The sequence below is a fragment of the Protopterus annectens genome, chromosome 3.part0, assembly GCF_019279795.1.
Source record: "Protopterus annectens isolate FY-2018-M chromosome 3.part0, PAN1.0, whole genome shotgun sequence".
NCBI classification, from domain to species: Eukaryota; Metazoa; Chordata; order Ceratodontiformes; family Protopteridae; genus Protopterus; species Protopterus annectens.
Window position 1 is genome coordinate 1,291,186,692 of NC_056731.1, and position 20,208 is coordinate 1,291,206,899.

Genomic DNA, 20,208 nt, shown 5'->3' on the forward strand with positions numbered 1-20,208 from the left:
AGGCCATGTTTCTGGCATCAGTCATTTGTTTGGGTGAGACCTTCTTGGAGAACGTCCACATCATTTGCTGAACTGATGCCTGCCCCCAGCTTGCAGTCATCTACAAACCTGGTCAGTAATAGCCCACTGGTATTGGCCTGCACCTCACAGAAGTATATCCCAAATAACAGAGGCCCCAACACTGATCCCTGGGATATGCCACTCATTATGGGTCTACTGCTTGAGGTGGCTTCCCCTATTTTGATTAAGTGGGTTCTATCAGTGAGCCAGTTTGCTACCCATCTGGTAACATATGGATTGATGCCTAGTTGAGAGAGTTTGTATACTATGCCCTAGTGGGGAATAGTGTTGAGCACTTTGGCCAGGTCAAGGGAGGCAGTGTGCACCATCTTCTCCTCATCCATGGCTTTGGTGACCATCTCAAAGAAGTCAACCAGATTTAAAAGACATGACCTCCCCTTCCAAAGCCAAACTATGTGGGTTCGAGTGTTTGGAGGTTGCCAATGTCCCTGTTAATGAGGTCCATGATAATCCATTCCATGGCCTTGCAGATAAGGCTAGTTAGGCTCATAGGTCTATAATTTCCTGGATCAGTGGATGCTCCACCTTTGTGTAAAGGGGTGACAGTGGCTGTCCTCCACTCGGCTGGGGCAAAGCTGGTACTCAGGCTTTGGTTGAGTAGGGTGCCTAATGGTGCTGCAAGTTCATGCCTGAGTTCATGTAGGATGCAGCCTGGGATGATACTGGGTCCCATGGAGGCTGTAGATTTTGCCTTTGAGAAGGCAGTGATGACCTGTTCCCTAGAGATAAGGGGTGGGGTAATGGGATGTCTTGATTTACTGATGGGGGAAGAGGGGAGAAGTTTTCACTGAATCTGTCAGCCAGTAGATTGGCAATATCTACAGCATTTGTGTATGTGGTGTCCTTGACCACCAGTTTTAAACATAATCTGGGTGCTTCCTTTGAGATTGCAGACACATGTGAAGGACTTATGATTGTCTCTAGTAGATCTGGCCAATTTGGACTCAAAGTTGGCTTTAAAGGATTTCACTAGTGCTCTTATTTGCTTCTTCAAGCTAAGGAAAGAGTTCTTCCAATTGGGCACCTGTTCCTTCTTGGTCCTGGAGAGCAATTTTTTTTTCCTTTTGTTATATAGCTTATTTATTGCAGATGTCCACCAGACAGGTTTACTCTTCCTTGCTGAGGATGATTTTGTCCTGTCAGGTATTCCTGATTCCATGCATCTATATAAATGCTCGTATGGTACTTTGGGGAAGATTTGGACATTGGTGCCAGTTCCTACAGTGTGAAAGGGGTTTGTGAAGCTGTTTATACCATCCCTCATGAGGTTGTAATCAGCTTTGGAGAAGATTTTATTTTACCCTAGCTAGAGGGGGGTCAGGGGAGATGGTGACTTCAAAGGTGACCGCTTTATGGTCGGATCTTACCAGGGAGGATGATACCATAGGGGTGCTGCTTTGGTTACTAATTTTGGTTAATACCAAGTCCAAGATATTAATCACCTCTTGTGAGGGTATGATCTAGCTGTTCCAAGGCATTTGCATTGAGAAAATTGAGGAATCTCTGGGCATTTGTGTGCTGGCATGAGTAGTTTTTGCAATCTATGGTCGGGTAATTAAAGTTCTGGGTAAAGGGTTGAATCTTGATAGATTTGAAGAGGTCCTGATAGGTGGAGTGGGCATCCTCAGTCAAATTTAGGGGCCTGTAGCTAGCTATTATAATTTGAAAAGGGGTCTTGCCAATGGTTAACTGCACTTGGAGTGTCTCCTGTGCGTCATACTATTTGACCAGCCTGGAAGTGTGTGGGTCTTTAATATATATCGAAACTCCACCTCCTTTGGCTTTGCTGCCCACATTTTGAGGTCTGAATGTATGATAGGATGAGTAACCAGGAAAGGCTGGAGTGCTATCTGCATCTTTGAACCAGGTTTCTGTGACTGCACAAATGTCAGCATCTTGCACGGTTAGTAATGCTTGCAATGAGTGCAGTTTCATGTTTAGAATCCTGGCATTTGGCAGCATGACCTTTAATTTGCATTTTGTTGAGATTTTTATGTTGGTAGTATTGACCTCGTGACTTTTCCTAAAATAGTCACTATGGCAGAGGCAAGGGCCTTTGCCAGAAGCCTGAAGCCTGAAGCCTAAGTGAGAGAGATGCAGTCCATATCTAGCAAAGCATCGTGTTCTGTCTATCATATCTTCCCAGGCTGTCAGGCACTGGAGCCCCCTGGAATGACACCAGAAACTTAGGCAATTGTTAAAGTCAATCATTTTCTGTTTGTATTGAGGCATCATTCTGGGTGACAGTAGAATGCTGCCTAAGGCTAGGGACATACCTGCTTGGGACACATATTCAGCAAGCTCAATCATGTCTCTCTTCATATAGTCCAGCGAGGTATGTCTCAAGTCATTCACTCCAACATGGACTATGAAAGAGTCATAACAGTACCTCCTGTTGAGACACTTGAGTGCATGTGTGATATGGTGGATTCTGGGATCTGACAAACAGCTAACCCTGACCTTCTCCTTATCCAGTTTGGTGAGAGGAACATTTGTGTGTCTTACAATGGAGTCTCCTATGACTAATATGTTGGGTTTATGGTTAGGCCTTAGCATATATTGTAAACAAACAAACAACCTTCTCTATGGACAAACCTGCTAAGTGTGCTGGCATGGACAGTAAGAAGAGCTACGCAAGGCAAATAATGCATGCTGTACACAGGCAGGGAAAGTATAGTGAGTGTGCTTTGCACATAAATGCAACATATGAATACAGTAATAAATAAGAGGGATGTGAAACAGCAAGGGCAACTACAATGGGGTCTATATTATATCATCGAGTGCTTAAAAAGTGAACAATGAATAATCAACCCCATGTAAGCGAAAGCTTACAATTTTGAAAGCTCAGGACAGTGATCTTTTTTCCAAGGGAAAAAAAAATCGTTGTTCCAAAAAACAAAAAAACAAAAATTTAAATAATAGATAAACCCCCACCCCCCGATGTAAGGCCCTGTGCCCCTCACACCCCCTACTTAAATATACCAACTCCAAAACTGCACCAAAAACGGCAAAGTAATGGAAGCGGCCAAGCAAATTCTTTCTCTGGGAAAGAATTCACTTAAAAGCCGCTTCACTATTTTGCCTTTTCATTGTTTTAAGTTCAACCAAGATGCATTCAATAGAATGTGTCTTCGGTCATCTTATAGGAACCCCTACAATGCATGGGTTACTTGACAGGAAAAGTGTACTGTTACTATGTGCACATAAATCAAAGAATACAGAAATATGTAAGAGGTGAGAGTAAATGTGCAAATTATAGTAAGATAATGGGGATGTGCTTATGTCAGAAAGGCAGTTCTGAAATAAAATTTTGCAGTATGTATGTCATACTAATTAATGGTGGTCACACTTCCTGAGCAAATATAGGTAAATAAAAGCAGACATGATATTGTAAGATGTACCAGTTACACAAATTAACACTGTAACAGAGGTGAATGACATGTCATATGAACGTCATTAACATGCTAAGTTGAGATGACAGTCTGCAAGGACAATATATTCATTATGGGATATTTGCGCAGCATACATTCTGTCAATATATTATGCTGGAAAATAGTAAGAGCCACAATTCCCTTCTGTAAGAATCAAATCTATTCCATCATTGTTAACACTGACCTGTGTAAGACTCATTTCCTACAGTACAGCTCTTTTAAGTGAGTGCCTTTAATCCCAGTGGGTGTGGCTTGAGCCTATAAAAATTGAAGTTAAAAAAATGAAGTTATCACCTTACAGTTCTAACAAGTACTAATCGAAAGAGGTCAAATATTGGTACAATTGTGTTTGCATCATGTATGCTTCAAGATAAAATATTCTGACACCTTGTATGTAGCATGGTTTTTAAATTATTAATGCAAACATGAACAAGCAATATGTGACGCCTAGAGATGCAGTAGGAGGCAACTGCAGAAATGACTGGAAGTGCACTTGGCTGCAATAAGTCAACTGTGTGTGCCACAGAAACAGGCCTAACACATGTATGAGAAGGATTGCCCTTGAAGGGAATTATGCGCCTCAATATTCTAATAACTATGCATCCCATATGTATGCATGTATGGTGTTGCAAATATGGAAGCAGATTGTGGCTTACATAATACCCTTGCATAAGGCACTCCTGCCTGATACAGTGACTGTGCAGACAGATAAGAACAGATGCAAACACCACACTGTGATGTAATATATTCCCCAGAGCTATGTATTGTTGGCAACCACCTTAGGAAGTAACAATGGGTATTGTCACAAACAAAATTAATGCGTGAATTAAGAAAAGATCCCTGATAATGAATGTCACATCAGCATGTCAGACTGATAGCAATTAAATGTGTATGCTCTTATGCACACAATTGCGATCAGTCCTACATCAATGTTCCATGGTCAAGGAAGGGTTCTCTGCATTTCTGTACACATACCACTCAAGAACTGGAGCACACCTGAGTACACCACAGGACTCAACACATGTGCCAAAGCAGCCCTCTGATGATAACAAGCAAATGTCTACTGCCATGAAATCCAAAGCTACTTTCACATCTGTTTGTGCAACATATCAAGGGATAAGACTGATGTGTTGTGGTGTTTGCATCTGTTCTGTTGTGTGATGTCAGTACATTCACACAAAATTAAACCCTATGTGGGAACTGAACATCAAACTGTATAACTCCTCCAAATAACAATATGACTATTAATAACATTTGCCACAGTAGAACTGTTGTTACAGATGTTGAACTCCACCTATGTGAAGTCATTCAATTGACTGTAATTTATTTGACCATAAATTTTATATTCTAAAGTTTATGATGGAGGCCTTTGCCACTCTTTATGTACAAAGTGTAATTGGGGGTGTCCTTCATACAGAACCTTTAAGGCACAAATGCTTACAGTCTCTCAATACTCAATACTAGTTTTGAACACTTGACTAAGCACTGAGAAAATCAACACCATAGTGGAAACAATGAATGTGCCATGGCATAATTGCATTGCCAATTATCATATGCATGGTTATATGAAAGAATTACATCAGGTGTATAAATCAAGGAATATTTGTCCCTGTAGTATCTCAGAATGAATCTTGCTGTATGTCACAACGTTGCATGATACTAGGTATATCCAAACATACCTGTGTACCCAGCTGTAGTCACTGTTCTGGTAGAACAACAATTATTTCCAATGTGGATATAATCCTGTATTAGAAGAGATGCCTTACTTAGGCAACAACATGCATTGCATCATCTCATGTCCTCATTCCTGAGGAGGTGCTTCACTATAATTGTGATAGAATGACTGCATTAGTCTTCAATGCAGCCTTTCCAAAAGAAATGCAGAATAAACACTTGTAACATGAAACATCTATACATGAGCATAGCATGTGTGTCACAATACTGTTAATGGCATGCACAATGACTGTAAGCAGTGACATTGGGATATTATATATAACATCACAGGCTTATGAAGGTTTTCTGAAGCACAAGCACAACTACAGATTTATTTGAGGGCTACAACATGGCAAATTTCAGTTGATGCCATCACCATTGTGTATTACATTCATGTTGTTGTGTCTTTCGGCTTTTCCCGGTTAGGAGTCACCACAGTGGAACTCCGGTCCACTAATGATTGGCAGTAGATTTTTACATGCCAAGTTGCCAGCTCTGATGCACAACCTTCAACGAAGGTACCCCATTCACGCATGTCTCCACATAGAAGATGCTCTAGCTGAGAATCGAACATGACGTCTTACTGTGAGGCCACAACGCTACCGCAACACCACCACTGCAGTGTTTCTGCTAAAAAGTAGTTACATAGCACAAGCACAATGTAAAGAAATACCTCATATATATATTTGAAGCATGTTCTGCACAGTAAGAGGATGAAAGACAAAATCACATATGACATTCATTCCTGTATGTGAACTCCCTATCTACAAATAGAATCTGCACATAAGTGCATTATACACATGCACCACAGGGGAAGTGTGAGTGCATGTTAGCCATATAGCATCTTTGAAAGGATAACATCAGCTGTGACATGCAAAGGAAATGTGTGTGGAAAAATGACTTCTACAACTGTGTGAATTTCTAAATGTTGTAAATGCTAAGAGGTGTAACACACTCCTGTATATATTTGTATTCACAGAGATACAATCAGAAGAGTCTCACTGATGTATTCAAATTCCCTACCTATTGACTCACACAATATATGCACAGAGTGTATTATATGCACATGCCAAAGGAGAGGTCTGACTTTAGTGGTGTGAGACTGCATTATTGAAATGATGATCTCATCAGTATTTTACAGGCAGTATGTGTTTCTGGACAGAGTGAAAAGGGGATGTAGGACTGATCTGACCATGTAAATATTTCTCATGAGTGGGAGTCAAATGAGCACACTTGCTGAATTGATTGATCTGAGATTAGAACCCCCTACCTATCTAGCTACACAATATAAAGGACACAATACTTAAAGCAAGCTCCACTGCAGAAGTCTGACTTTGGTAGTGTGAGATTACACTTTCTAGATGATGGCATAATGTGGTGTTGCAGAGAAGATAATGTTGGAAGAAGAGTCTGACACTGATTTGGATTCCTCCTGTAGTGTAAAATTACTACCAGGCTAATGCTTTATAACACCAGTGTAGTGTTGCAGAGAAAATGATGTTGGAAGAAGTGATTGATGTGGACTTACCCTGCAGTGTATAATTTAGTCCCAACTACTATTTTAATGAAGCCAGAAGTAGATATCATATTTACACAACTCCACACACACACACACACACACACACACACACACACACACACACACACACACACACACACACACACACACACACACACGCACACACACACGTTGACTGCTGAGAGATTAGAACCCCCACCTATCTAGAGTACACAGTATTTAATGCAAGTGCCACATCAGCAACCTGGTTTTCATAGTGTTTGAGTGCAATTTCTGGAAGATGACCTCATTGGGGTGTTGCAGATTAGATGTATGGAGAAGGGACTGACATTGATGTGGACCCCCCCCCCCCCTGCGATGCAAAATTAATTACAGGCTACTGCTTATGGAGGCCAGAAGTACTTAAGGTCATATTTGCACAACTCTGTATACACACACACACACACACACACACACACACACACACACACTGCTGTAAAATTAGAACCCCTACCTATCTATCTAAGTAGCCAAGAGAACATATTACTTAACACAAGTGCCACCACAGAAATCTGACTTTTATACTATGACACACCAGTGTAGATAGGATTAGCTTCTCAGTCTGTGCTAGAGAAAATATTGTGATGTAGATGGCTTACTGTAAATCCATATTTGTTGATATGACAGAGTAAATGCAATTTTATGACCAGTAATACATACATAAATAGATACTGCTGACTTATGTCAGTCATGTCATTAATGCATAATGCAGGACTGAGAATGATATTCACCTATCTCTTTTGTGTATATGAGACACACATACTTGTGAAATACAGAATGAACAATGAATCATTTGTGGCTCATTAGGTTATTATGATGGTATGTAAACATGATTAACTGATACTGTTATTAGCAATGATATGTGCTCATGCACGGGCAATGTAGACTGTCAATACCAAAGCAATACTTAATGCTCTAATGCAGGAGGGATAAAAATGATATGGTATGTGCTTCAAGCATGTATGGGGTTGCATATCATTTGTAAGGGTCAGTGATGCAGTGCCAACCAAACTGTCCAGAATGAAGTGGTCAGATAACCATACAGTTCACTGCATTTCACAAGTACATTAAACAATTTCCATGTACTGAAGTAATATAATCCAGTAACAATACTTTATTTTGTTCTAAATGTCTTCCTAAAGCTCAATGATGTGAAATGTATTTGTGCAAATATTGGAAAAGTGTTAGAGCATGCCTGATTATACTTTGATATGTTAAACTAGGACTGTGAAGTGCCACCGTTTAGTGGCATTTAGTGCTGATCCACATGTTGTATTATATGTTTCCATGTTAACTTCAAAGTTCAATTCAAAGATGAAGTGTTCTGCTTGCCATCCCTGCATGCTTGACATTAGGCTATGAGAAAACAGTGTTCTCTGCTGAAGGAAAAAGTGAAAAACTATAATGCGCACAAATATGCACAAGTATGACAACTGCATTTGCATGATGGAAAACACAGATAGGCACTGGCAAACAAAAAAAAGGATGTTATTTTATCAAACAGCAATGAAGGTCTGAGACATGGCAAGATTTGGCATGTGTGATGCTCAGCCTATTCACTCTTTTTCACATGCTCAACACTGGCAGGCTCAATGGCTTTAATTTTTATCCTTGGTGTTTTGGTGGTTAAATAGGATGACTTGGCACATCATTTTTTTGGAATTACACACTGTAAAACGTTAGCTGACCAAAGTGGGAATCAAACTTGAGGATGAAATAATGCAAACATTTCCATTATGGTTATTATTTGCTAGTGCTATAGGAAAACTCCCTTTCAGTCATCTTCATTACAAATAAACTGCATTCAGTATGAATGGTGATATACTTCAGATAAGCTTGTATGTGTCTGACTTTAGGACGTGTTGTGAAATACATTCCACTGAAAGAGTAATTATTACTAGTTCTGAATGTATGTCAGATTGATGGACTTTCATGAGCCGATTAATACAGGTCGTGGTATGATACATACAAACTTCACTATACATACTATCTTAAACACAGAGTTGGATTATACAATGAGAGAAGATAATTTTCAGTTGAGTATTATGCCCATCATAGAGATGCCATTGCATTTTGTCATTCCTTATTATAAGTATCTTAATTAAACAGTTACACACACACATTCAACTGTGTCTAATAAATAAATTATTAATGAAATATGCTACTTAGGAATATTTATTTATCAAAGCATTTATGAGATATTTCTTGAAATAAACATAAGTATGATAGCCATTTATATGTAGTGTTACCTTCCTATTCAAAGTTTAGTTAGAAATTGCATTCTGACACCTGTTGTAAAACTCAGTGTTATTTAGATTTGAACACTGGATCACCTGTGTTATATCTCTAAAGTCAGTACACTTATACCTTGTACCACAGAGAAAGTTGCACAGCAGGTGGATATTCTCTACTCAGTACTGACAAGAGTACTGATGTCTGTGCTCTGCTGCTAAGAGTACTTGCTCTACAGAAGGCTGTCCAAATAAAATGTTTCACTTTTTTTCTCAAGAAAAAAAAAAAAACTTGATTGCACACCACTCAGCAGCAAGTAAATGTACAAGGTAAGAAACGACATAACGTATATGATATTCTGGTAGAAGGAAACCATCGCCACGGATTCTAAAGACAACCACAAAACATTCTACAGCTATGTCAAGAATCTCAATGGCAACACTCAGATATGCTCTGAGTTACAGCATAATGGCACTAAATATACAGAACCAACTGATATTGCCAACATCTTGGCAGATAGGTTCAGTGCTAACTTTACCCCCCTCTCACCCCCTAAAGGACCCATCTCTATACCGGAAGAATGCAAAGTTCCTGTAATTGTGGCTGCACAGGTAAAAACCACACTCTCCAAAGCCAAGAACACAGCATCCATGGGACGTTACAACATCCCAGACTGCGTTCTACATGAACTACAGAACGAACTGGCACCCCAGCTAAGTACCATGTTTAAACATAGCATCACCTCAGGCTTTGTGCCCACTGAATGGTGCACAGTGACAGTTATCCCACTCCACAAAGGGGGAGCCACCACGGACCCTGGGAACTACCGTCCCATTAGCCAGATGAGCCTAGTCTGCAAGGCTATGGAACGTATCATCATGGAACTTATAAACAAACACATTGGTAATCTCCAAACTCTGGACCCTACCTAGTTGGGTTTGTAAAAGGCAGATCATGTCTCCTAAACCTGATAGACTTCTTTGAAGCAGTCACCAAAGCTGTAGACAAGGGTAGGGTGGTTCACACAGCCTATCTAGATCTCACCAAGGCTTTTGACACCCTCCCCCACTCTTGAATTATAGATAAACTCACTAAACTAGGTATAAATCCCTATGTCACAAGATGGGTGGCCAACTGGCTCACTGACAGAACCCACACTATGAAAGTAGCAGACTCCAAATCCGACTTCAGACCAGTGACAAGTGGAGTACCACAGGGTTCAGTCCTGGGTCTTTTCCTGTTTGGTATCTACTTCTCTGAAGTACAGGCTAACACAGAAGGTCTTTGGCTAACAATGTTCACAGATGGCTGCAAACTAGGAGACATAATTGAAACTCCTAACGATGTGGACATCCTACAAAAGGGCCTCACTGAGAAAGATGCCTAGTGTCAAAGCCATGGCCTCAAGCTCAATGCCAAAAGGTGCATTGTCATCCCCTTTGGTAAAAACTCTATACCCATGAACTACCACATAGGTGGTGGTCTACTTAACACCGAAAGTGTGATAAGAGACCTTGGGACACAGCTGGACAGTAGTCGCTCCTTTGATAATCACATCGCCACAGTAGTCAGGAAATCCTTTTACATGGCACACCTCATCACAAAAGGTTTCTCATCCAGGATAAAAGAGGTCATTGTTCCCCTCTACTCCTCACTCATTAGACCCATTATAGAGTACAACGTCCCTTTTGGTATGTACCTCACAAGACATCTACAACAACTGGAAAGGCCACAGAAATACCTCACAAAGATGATTACCAGCCTCAAACAGATGCTCTATGCAGACCGTCTCAATAAACTCCAGCTTTACTCCGTCACATATCACCTACTCAGAGGCGACCTCTGCCTAACATACAAAGCTATGTCAAATCCAGAGCTGTTGGACATGCTCCACTTAAAGAAATCCCAATCCCTCTGAGCTACATGCTATAGAGACCTAATACTGATCACCATAAAAAACAGACCATGCAGGAGGGATAGATTCCTGTCCCAGAGACTCCCCAAACTCTGGAACAAACTACCTATCTATATCAACCAAAACTTCTTATTATCACTCTTCAAGAAAAATATTGATAACTGGATGGTAAATAGGAAATTCACCCCGGGGATCACTTCTGTGGCTCTGCTCAACAGTAGCACAGGAAAATAATTTTCTTGGACGGTGAAAGCCAGGATACCTTTTTGGCTAGGCTTATATAGGTCCAAGAGCCAATAGCCTAGTATCTACTTAGGAACCTATGAACCTATAGATCTGGTGTCATACTTTTCACATTCTCTTCATACTGTCTGGATTGGAACCCCAGAGAAAATATTTTAAGTGGCCAAAGACACTGCTTTACTTCTTCTGCCACAGAGAGAGGTATACAAAATATGCACATCCCTCACTCATTAGAAATACTATGCATTGGTGCCAAAACTGTTTGCATTAATGGAGTACAAAAATTAAATTGCTCATTCTTTGTTGCACTTGTAAGTCCTGTTTGTGCACAGGCAAAAAAAAAAAAAAAAAACATGTATAACACTTATTTCTCTTGCACACAGCACAACCCAAGCTGCATTTTCATACCTGCTGCAAACATTACAAGCAGCAGTGGGCTTCAACCAGGAGTCAAACTTTGAATACTCTTTCCTGTGTCTTTAAAGCCATTTCATTTATACCTTGTGCTAGATTGGTACTTAGGTCAAGTGTGGAATTTCTTCTCTTAATGCTATTCAGAGTGCTGCAGCAAAGTGCATCTGTACCATTCTAAAGTACAGTACTATTAGCATTAAAAATTAAATTTCTGAGTTTGTACCTCGGGCATTGGACTCTTGTTCCACACATTGTGCTTTGACAAAACCTGTGCAAATGAGAAGAAACATGCACTCAATAATAATCAAAACAAAAAAATGCCAGTATTAACACATATTGGGGAATAAGGATGAAAAGGCATGATTGTGATGTTTCCCAGACATGTGCTTGTTACAACTTCATCATATGGTCAGAAAAGATACATTACTTTTTTCACACATTACAGTATCTGAAATTGAACCCTCAGCTCAGGGCAGTAACAACACACACCCTGTTGTTTTATATCCCTCTTTGCCACCAACACAGGACTAGAAATTCTTCCTTTCTCACTTGCTTGAACATGTGTAGATCAGTGGTATATTGACAAACACATTAAACTGATAATTGTCCACGCTATTTTAATGCCGGATTGCCAACACTGGCAGCTATTTATTCTCTTTATTTTCTGAGCAAATCCCCCTCCTCTCAGCTTAACTACAGAAATGCAATGTCTTGGCCATTTATTTGCATCTTTGCTTCTTTGAGTGATATAGCTGATCAGCATTTCAGACAGATTTTAAGCAGAGTATGGATAGTATGCTCTTAGTACAAGGATATCAATGTTGTTAAGATAGTTCACACTGTTCTAAAAGTGCTTACTCTTTTTTATTGTAAGTCTACTATGCATAATATAAAAGCTTCAGGAATAATAGTCACTTCTGTATTGCTTGTTGTAGTCACAACATGAGAAACAATTGCAAACTTGGGCCATGTGCATGCAATCAGGTAGCTACCTATACTATGTTTACATCCCCTTCACTAAGTGATTTTTTTGTATTCAGGAATGTTAATGATTTTACAGCTCGTTTGCATCTTCACAGCTCATTTGCATCTTCACAATGCTCAGAGGGCTGAATCTACACAATGGAAAGGTAATGGTGTAGCTATGGAAATAGAATGAGATGTGACTGATTGAATACAGACAGAGCATTACTGCTAGTTACGTGGAGGGATTGTTCTACAAAGCACTGCACTATTTCTTAAGTTATGTTGTCCTCTACACAAACTGCTTACATGTTCATATTTTGAATGCATTTCAATATGCAAGGGAAAAATAATTTTGAGATGTATGCAATTTTAAAATTTCACTGTTGGTATACTGTACATATGGCAGTTCTTGCTGTGCTGTCCAAGTTATTACTGTTACTTTACAGTATTGTGTTATCATTTGCTATTGCATCACTACATCAACCGTGTGGGTGACTCATTAGATAGGATGAGTGATATAATGGATTAGGCAGTGTCTGTGATGCTACCTCTGCTTGGGGGAGGGTGGGTGTCCACATGTCTACGGTGTCACCCTTGCTCTACTGCACCCCCACCCTGTGAGAATGATGATGACTGTGCCATGAGCTTTGTTCATTTGGGTTTGATTTAGGCTTGTATATATGTCTGATGCACAGAGTGGATAAGTACAAGACAGTATGCAGGTAGTTTAGCTTCTCACACATTTGTTCATGTTCTACAGATTTCACACTTACCTTGACATTACTGCAGTTAGAAGTCATGTGCTTTGTGGCTGTCTCTGTCTGATGCTATCCATACACAGACATTACATGGGTAAGTAATTTTTGTGGAAAATTGGATGGTATCACTTTTAATGTTTGCATGTACTTAGGTTGTTATGTGTATTCCTTCACTTGTGCCTGCTATCATTTGCCTCTTACTTATTGAGTTTGTGTGTGTGTGTGTGTGTGTGTGTGTGTGTGTGTGTGTGTGTGTGTGTGTGTGTGTGTGTGTGTGTGTGTGTGTGTGTGTGTGTGTGATGAGTCGTAGGTGGTGAGTGTGTGTGCTGTCCTTTGCCTATTAGCCAGGGTAAGGGCATATTGTGTACATCTATGTCTGCCCACTGCCTCTGCAGCTGGAGGTTCTCCCTCAGAATCCTCATATGTATGTGCTAGAGATGATGCCCCTGCCAGTGGTCCAGGGATGTATGGTCTTGGCCCTTGTTGTCCGTGTTTCAGGTGTTTCCTCAAGTTGATATTGTGCAACATGGCACAGACTGCAAGAATTTCTACGCAGATGCCTGGATGGTACTGCAGGACACCCCCTGATCTGTCTAAACAGCAGAAATGTGACTTCAGCATGTCAAACACATGCTCTATAATATGTCTAGTTTCAGCATGGGCATTGTTGCAGTGTTCCTCTGTGGGTGTGTGTATATTTCTGATGGGTGTCATGAGTCATGGCTCCAGCACATAAGTTGACTCCACTAGTATATCTTTTGTAGGTCTCTGGAATGTAACAATAGCTAATATCCTTAATACTGCCCATACCTGAGTTTTCACTGGAATAGGTTCTCCTCAATTTCCTTTGGGTTTGAGGTGTGGGCAGCAGAGGTTGCAGAGTTCCTATAGTGTTTCCCTATTAACCATGTATCATTCTTCTATTTAAATATCATGCAGTCCATGATATGTTACATAGGGTCTGAAGACCCTTTTTCTCCCTGGATAAAGTCTATCAGCAGCATCAGAAGCATACATTTGAGCCTGTTGCACATATACGTGCAAGAGAGGAGCAGGGGCCCCTAACATTGCTTTTTTTAATAAGTGTGATGGTGGCTGCAGTCCAATAGATTTTGGAGGTCATGAAAAAGAGCTAGACCATGTGTACATGATTACTTATAGCTTTCTGAATGGTTCGGTCATCTTGGATTGGTTAATTACCATGTAATTTAGCTGTTGATGCTTTCTTTATCATACTCTGCTGTTTAACTTTGTTTGGCAGCTCTCTATGACATGTAAAGCTGTTTAATGAATACAAAATTGCATTCTATTGTGTGCATGTCATGGCTCAACATGCACACTATAGCAGCTCAAAAATGAGCCATTCTTGAATCCAGCCCATAATATATATAGGATGCACATAAATATGACCCTTCATATACTATTCCTTAATCTCACTTTCTTCATTTTCCATTCATGAACATTGTATAAAACCTGCTATTTTTAAGGTTATGGTAGGTGCCTCATCAGACATCTATTTTGCTTGGTCATTTAATTTTTGCCCTATGCTAGCAGAGTTTATTTTAATAAAGAATCTGACGTGGGGATCTCATAGTCATGCAAGAAGACTCCACTGATTGTTGCAAGCCAGCATTGCACATCATCAGCTTATTAGCCACCATCCCTTTCACAGTAATAAGGCACTAGTACTAAATGGTATCCCCAGTAGACCGTAATACATTGTTCTACATCTTATGCAACCTTCTGGAGGTCAGAAAAATCCTGCTTAAACAGGTCAGTCTACACATATGCCAAACAAGGATGAAGTGGTGAAACTGAGAACTTTACATACTAGTTCACTTTTCTGAAAAGTAGGTGCTCTCAGCCCAGCAAGTATTTTATTCTGTGACCAGAATGTCTAACAGAGTGGATAGAACACTTTTCTTATCATCTTGTGAAGTTATGGGATCTACTTATTTGAACCTGTCCAAAGGCTTCTTGGAGATGGTATTTGTTTTTCACCTTCTTATACAATGCATTGTATTTTGGTTAAAATATAGCAAGACATCTGCAGACAAGCATATAACCAACTTGTTTTCCTTTCTAAATTTGTATAGATGTTTCTATCACTCTTAAAAACACACTTGGGCCCAGGGTATTCATTGATACTGGACCTCAGAAATATAAGCCTGTTGACTGTATATGTACATTACAGGAAAACTGAGTACAGTGACATGCTTGCTCATAGTCACACCATGAAATGAAGGCTCATGAAGAAAAAAGCCCTCCTTGTCAGAGTGAGAGTCCTATGAGGACCCCCTGCACAGGTTCTGACATGGACGGGCCCTTGGAAAAGCATTACATGATGGACAAGAAAGCCAGGAATTTTGTATCATGATGTAACTCTGGTAGGTGGACTTCTCCCAAATAATCTATTCAAAAAATCTGAAGCAGTTTCTGATGCATGCAAATGTTAAAGACTTGGAGAACATAAAAATACTTCTTGCTAGTAGGTTTTTCTGTATACCTTTGAATGGTCTCCTACCAAAAAACCCAAAGTTGTTCACACTAGATATAAAAAATGCCTTGAGTTTTAGAACAAGCAGCTGAGTTAATGACCTTGCAGACATTTTTGGCATACTTTAACATCTGGGCAATGGCTAGTAACCCTGTTTTAGGCCGAAATCTAAAGCTAGAGAAAACCTAACTTGGGGAAAGAACTCATAAAGATCCTAGGAGCATTTTCTTTTTTTTTTCTTTTTTTTTCTTTTCAATTTGTAAATTAATCACAACAATATTTAAAGTCAGAGATCTGTGAACATAATAAATGAAAAGATTTCAACTAAACCTCTCACACAAAAGAAAAAAAAAACAACTATTTACAGAAGTATTCATTAGCCATCAACTCATTCAAGTTATTATGCATTACATTAAATCTAAAATGCAGTTATTTTTGCTTGTCAAGCAGATCTCTAAGTTTTGTCCATGCATTGTAGCAAGAGATAATCCATGAAGCATTTTCTGAGAAAAGAAATGCATTCTCATGTAGGGATTTCCAAGCTTCATAAATAACTGTGTGCGTGTGTTTGTAATTTCACCTTAATCACCATGATGGGGGAGGGGCTTACTAAAAGGATAAGTCTTTAAGGGAAGATTCAATACCTTTTGGACCAGAGGCTCTTGTTGGTCGACAGTGACACTAGCTGGAAGTTTGTTAATATTATCATTCACTTCTATGATACTAACACTGCTTAAGCAGAGGGCTTTGTGTGTGTGTGTATGTGACAGAATGTGTTTGCAATTTGGTCCTGATCACAATGCTGGGGATTTCATAGGAGAATGGATAAGTTTGTTAAGTGAAAATTCAACACCTATCCAGCAGCACTGACACCAGCATTGTATGCAGGATGTCTTGAGCCGGATTCCGTAAAGCTCCTGGAATCCAGTACATTATGCCAATATCAGCAAGAAACTTGCTGATAACATTGCAATACATAAATGCATGACAAGAAACTCAGAATAGCTCAGCACACAATGGAGTGTTTCAATATAAATGGCGCACTATAGAAACGCACAAGTAATCTGTAAGTAATAAGAGATGGTTGTCAATTCATATTATATAGTACCAAAGTTACGTAAAGACAATCACAATTTAAACATCCTGATAGTAATACTGACACAAATGTAAAACAGAATCTGTAGAGCAAGGTTAAGTACAACTACAGAATGTAAGTGACTCCATTATGATGACCAAGAAAAATCAAAACAAAACAGAAAAAAAGAGTAAAAATGCCAACTATCCCAATGCAAGCTGCATGGCGTTTTTAACATCAATTTTTATGAATAGACACAGAAACATCTCTGACAACTATGGATATTTCCGTCTTCTAGATTCAAAGATTGATTTTATTGAAAGAATAATGATGTCCTGCATCCAAATTGGACATTGAGGGCCAGATATTTATAAGCTATCTCTGCTCATAAGGGACATGGGTGACAGGCCCCGGTGTAAACTTCCTATTTCCCATCCACTGATCTAGGATGTGCTTAAACTGGGTAATAGATGAACTCAGCTTCACACAGATGGAAAATCTTTTCCATAGGAGGGGCAGTCACTGGGACACATATTTGTCCCTCCATCACGTTCTGTTTAAATCAAAGACAAAATTCAGGTCCCTAGACCTTGAATTTCTGGTACTCATTGACTTATGAATATATAGGAGATTCATAAGTATGGGAATGAGGATGCCTTGTAACCCAGGCATAAATTACCCCTCAGCAATCTATAAGAGAATAAGTAGAGGGAAAGGGCTTTAAGGTGATTGACACAAGGCAGGCCTGTTATGCCTTTACTAAAGGGGGCATTGTATTCTATGACTGGTCTGATAAGGGTGGAATACAGTGGGATAATGATCTCTTTGAACCTAGATTCTATGCCCTTACTTATAAGTTGTATGACATAAAAGGATATATTCAACACTGTAGCCACATAGTAGTCAACAGTAAGGACACTATCTACATGGGTACCCAGATCCCTGACCACTGGGTCAACTCTTAAGGGTGTATTATCAACATGCAAATTAGCCAGGGTGGTTGACATCCCAAAAGGGTACAACTATGCATTTCTTGGGATTGAGTTTAAGACCATGGCTTTAGCAATATTTGCCAGTCAGAGATAGACATTCTTGAAGAATGCTAATGTCTGCAGGGGAGATGATGATAACTCCCAGCTTGCAGTCATCTGTAGACATAATCAGCCATAAACATTCAGCATTTGTTTCCATTTCAGAGAAATAGATGCCGAAGAGGAGTAGGCCCAATACTGAGCCATGGTGACTCCCCTGGTGACTGGCCTCTTAGTGAAGGTGGCTTCACCTATTTTGAAAAATGATACAAGTGGACCACTAGGTCATATTTCATGCTATTTATTAAACATCATGGGATGTTATGGGACTAACTAATGCAGTGTTGTTGGTCTTGGAAAGTGCATTGATAATCAGTTCCCTAGTAATGGTTGGGAGGATTGTGGTATGTGGTATTTCCTTTGGACTGTTGTGGGGGTAGTGAGCTGAAGCTGTCAACCAAAAGGTTGCAATGGCCTCTGGTTCAGTGTAGGTGATACCATTTACAATAACTTCTGCACATTATTGTGTATTTCCCCTGAGGTTAAAGACATAGCTGTAGAAAGGTTTGTGGTTGTCCTTTGCCTGAGATGCCAATTTTTTCTTCAAATTTAGTCTTTGAAGTATTAAGTAACCCTCTTAGCTGCCTATTTAGATTGGTCAAGAGGCTTTTACTATGTATGGCTTTGTTCCTCCTATGCTTGGCCAGGATTTTTTTTCTTTTGTTGTATAACCAATTGATACTGTGATTCCACCAGGGTAGCTTTTCTTTTGAGCTTGTCTTATTGTTAATACAGCTCAGTGTATGCAGCTATCAGTATGGCTACACAGAGATTTTTTAAATAGCTCAGCTTATGCTATGGTGTTTACTGGGTATGGGAGTAATTGGAATTTAGCCAAGGTGTCACTTAGTAGAGAGAGGTTAGCCTTTGAAACGTTCCTAAAGGTTTTTGATCTTGCTGGATCTCCAGATTTAATTTTTATTTGAAGTGATTCTGTCTTATGGTCAGATTTGTTGCTCAATGTTCGTGAGTACAAGGTCAAGGATGTTTGTACCCCTGGTAGGAGAATGGACCAACTATTCCACGATGATATATTAACAAAGTTTAAAAATTGTTGAGTTTGTGCATTAGAGGTGGTGTAGGATTCCGAATCTATAGAGGGGTAGTTAAGATCTCCCATGAGTAGTGTATTGGGTGAGCAGTCAGGGACTCAAGTACAGTGAAATAGGTAATATGGGTTTCCTGGGATATGGAGGGGGACCTACAGGTTATAAGGATATGGTATGACATCATGTTTATGGTGACTTGCACATTATGACATCCAGTGGGTCATAGACTTTAACTAGTCTGGATGTGAGATTGGTTTTAATATAAACTGAGAATCCTCCACCTTTAGCTCCTTCCTCTGCAGTAGCTGGTCCAAAGGTATGAAAGGCATTTTAACCTTGCATTGCTGGGGCACTCTCTACAATTTTAAAACATGTGTCCATTACTACACAGATGTCTACACTCTCCAAGGAGAGGAAGGTTTGCAGGGAGTGGAGTTTCTTGTTAAGACTTCTAACACTAAACAGTTCCACCTTCAGATATTCCCTCATAGGTTCAGTTAATTACATAAGTTTATTAGTTTAACATTGGCTAAAAAGGCACTATTGGGGTGGTGTCCTTGCCAATATAGAAAGCCTAGAAGGGATAAATGCAGACCACCCCTGGCAAGGCAGCATATTCTGTCAACCATATCTTCACAGGCTGTCAATTATTATACCTCCTTGGATTGACACCAGAAGCTAATGCCAGCTGTTAAAATCAATCATTTTCTGTTGGCTAAGTGGCATCATCCATGAAGAAGATAGCATGCTGCTCGATGCTAGGCTCATACCTACCTGAACACAAAATCAGTGAGTTTTATCATGTATCTCTTCATACAGTGAAGGGAGGTACATCTCACGTCATTAATACCCACATAGACTATGAGAGAGGCATGGTGAGGGGGACATCGGTATGCCTCACTATAGAATCACCAATGGCCATGAAATGTGTTTGTGCTCTGGTTTACTAAAGTGTTTAGCAGGATACAGTATACTATACATAGTACAGGGTGGTGTTTAATGGAGTGTTTGAGGACTCTGTCTTTGATTGTGCTGTGCGGGAGGTCTTAGGGTTTTAGGAAGGTTACCTGTAAGTGCCTCAGCATAAGTAGTTTTATGTGTAGGGTCTTTACCGTGAGCAGTAGGCATGGTGGAAGTGTCACTGGCAATCTCTATAGGATTTGTTTTAGTTGTATGACAGAGTTT